The sequence below is a fragment of the Pteropus vampyrus genome, unplaced genomic scaffold, assembly GCF_000151845.1.
Source record: "Pteropus vampyrus isolate Shadow unplaced genomic scaffold, Pvam_2.0 Scaffold102, whole genome shotgun sequence".
NCBI lineage: Eukaryota > Metazoa > Chordata > Mammalia > Chiroptera > Pteropodidae > Pteropus > Pteropus vampyrus.
Genome location: NW_011888883.1, coordinates 698,234 through 700,904, shown reverse-complemented (window position 1 = coordinate 700,904; position 2,671 = coordinate 698,234). Strand labels below are relative to the sequence as shown.

Genomic DNA, 2,671 nt, shown 5'->3' with positions numbered 1-2,671 from the left:
CAACTAAGATGAAGGCAGAGTGAAAAAAGAGGCCTCAGATGATAACAATAAAAATAATATGTGCTATTAGAAAAAAAAATAAGATGGTGGGGATGGGGAGCACGGCATAAGAAATGCAGTGAGCACTAATGTAATGGCTAGGTGGAGAGCCAGAGAGAAAGGGCAATTAGGCGGACCATTTTATAAACTATATAAACTATATGTCTAACCAATGCATTGTATACTTGAAACAAATAATAAAATTGAAATTTAAAAAGAAAGAAAGACAAAAATAAGATCTTGGATAGCCTCTCTCTTAGTGCTCTCTTTTTAAGCTCCAGCCTCTTGGCTCTTGGCCTCTAGTTATCTAACTCTAACTTCTTTCTTCCAGTTTTACTCAATCTACCGTACTTACCCTGTGACTACCAGATCCTGGGTGCCTTGGGCAATGTCTGATAGAATACTTAGGCTTCACTCCAATGCATATATCTCACTCTGTATTTGAATCAAGGTTGCTGGAGCAAGATAGATCTTGGCCATTATTCTTATCCCTGAAGAATCCGTCTCTGGTCATCCATCTTCATGATCAACAAAGATAACTTGTGACTAGGGTCATAAGGCTGAAGAACCTCACTCCCACAGTTCTCCATCACCCCTACCTAACAATGCAAGAGCAACTTGCCTCCTTCTACCTGGCCAGTAACATTAGATATTAAACATTTCGACTTCAAAAGATAGTACTATTTTTTTACAGGACAAAGAATAGAGAAAAACAAACAAACAAAAGCAATTTTAAGTCCTTTTAAAAGGAAGCTGCCCTAGCTTTAGTCAGGAGCACTCCAGAGGAATGTTCTAGAGGACCCAAAAATTAATCTCTAGGTAGGACTACCTCATCATTAATAGATGAGAGTCATGCAAACAAAAATGGTTGGGAGGAGAAGGTTAACCTGGCTGTACAAGACGCATAATCAGGGCTTGTTCCCAGCTGAATCATCCTCCAGCCAAGTGGCCTCTTAACATTATTTTTTTCATGTTTCCCATTGCCTCCTTGATCAGGTTTTTATTCAAACTTAGTTGTCCAAAGTGATTTGACCTTTACAAAATAAAACAGTTTCAGTTTATGCTGCAGGCTTCTTTTCCTCTGTGGCGGGTTTCTTTTCTTATGGCTTCTCTCAGCTGCCAGTGTCCTGGTAGCTGCAGCCTTTTTTCCCACCAAAGTCTTCTTCTGCTTCTTAACTCCAACAAGCTTCTTTCCTTTCTTTCCTACCATAGGCTTCTTGCCTGGAACTCCCTTCTCATCTGATTTGGCTTCTAGCGCTGCTGCCGCCTTATCCATCCGTAGCTTGTGATTCTTGGCCTGGTGAAGAATGGTGCTCCAGCACATTGTCTTCACATATGGGTTTAGTGTCAATATGATTCTCAAGGTTTCTGTGGATTCTTCTTTAGGACTCTGTGGTGAATCATCTTGGGTGCTCGGAGGGATCTTTGGGTCTCTGGGCTTTTTCAAGATTCTACTAAGATCTGTATTGAGCCTCTTCTGCATAGGAAGGTGGCAGTTACTCTTGGGGGAGGCAGCTTTATGCCAAGTCCATGCCAATCATTTAACTTGCGGAAAGCACTTTGAGTCCAAACTCAGAAATGGCCCACATGCCACCAGGAGCAAGTTTCAAATATTCGGTGTGCTTACATCAAGCAGAGTAATTCCAGGGATGTTTCTGAAGACTTTGATGATACCGTTGTCCTCATTATAGATGATGCAGGGTCTCCTGCACTGGATGCAAGCTGGTTTCTCATTTTGCCCTTGCCAGCTCTCATTCACTGAGGGGCACAGAGCTTTTCGATATCATTCCAGGCCTTAAGTTTCTTAAGAAGCAAAACAGCCATCCTAGACTTCTTGTAGCCTTCAACTTTATCTTCAACCACAAAAGGAAGTTCAGGAACTTCCTCAATACTATGACTTTTAGACATGACCAGCACTGGTAAGTCCAAGGCAGCCAGGGCAGAGCAGATGGCATATCGCTTCTGTGTTGTTTTAGCTCTGCAGTGCCAATGACGCCAGGTTTTGGTTGGTGCAAACATGCAGCCCCCATGGCACATGTTGTCAAAAGCACCCTGGCCAGAACGATGAGTCCCAATGCCTCTGGGAATTTGAGCCACAGCTCTGCCAATACTTCACAACTCAGCACTGGTTTCGATGACCTGCTAATTCACTGACAGTGTAGGGCTATCTACTATTTTTGCACAAGTTGACGTGAAAAAAATTCATAATATCTGGTCGAATGGGAGCCTTGAGCAAAGCAGGCAGAGTGATATTTTTGCCAGATGATTACCCTTTTTTGTAGTACACCAATATCAGTGGACCAGCACACACCATGGCAGGGGAAGGAGAAAGCCACGCTCCTCTCAACTCGGTGGGTCCCGCAGGAAAAGCCCTCTTAATGGGTTTGATCAGACATCCTGAAACAATATTTGAACTTGTTTGTTTATAATACATGATCATATATACATGGGAGAGACATAGAGATGGAAAGAGAGAGAGAGAAGAGAGAGAGAGATGAGGAACATAAAGGTTACTACATAATGAAGAAAATAATAACAAAATATTAAAGTATATTGTTAACCATGATGGCTTTATACTATAAGCTAATATCTCAAGATATACTATATGCTAATGGTGGGCATTAATGTGAGT

At 41.9% G+C, this 2,671-nt stretch overlaps 1 pseudogene; it reads right to left on the bottom strand.

Moving 5' to 3' along the window:
• Positions 1 to 1,019: 1,019 nt before the first annotated feature.
• The window catches only part of LOC105295273, a 1,965-nt pseudogene continuing 313 nt past the window's right edge, over positions 1,020 to 2,671 (bottom strand).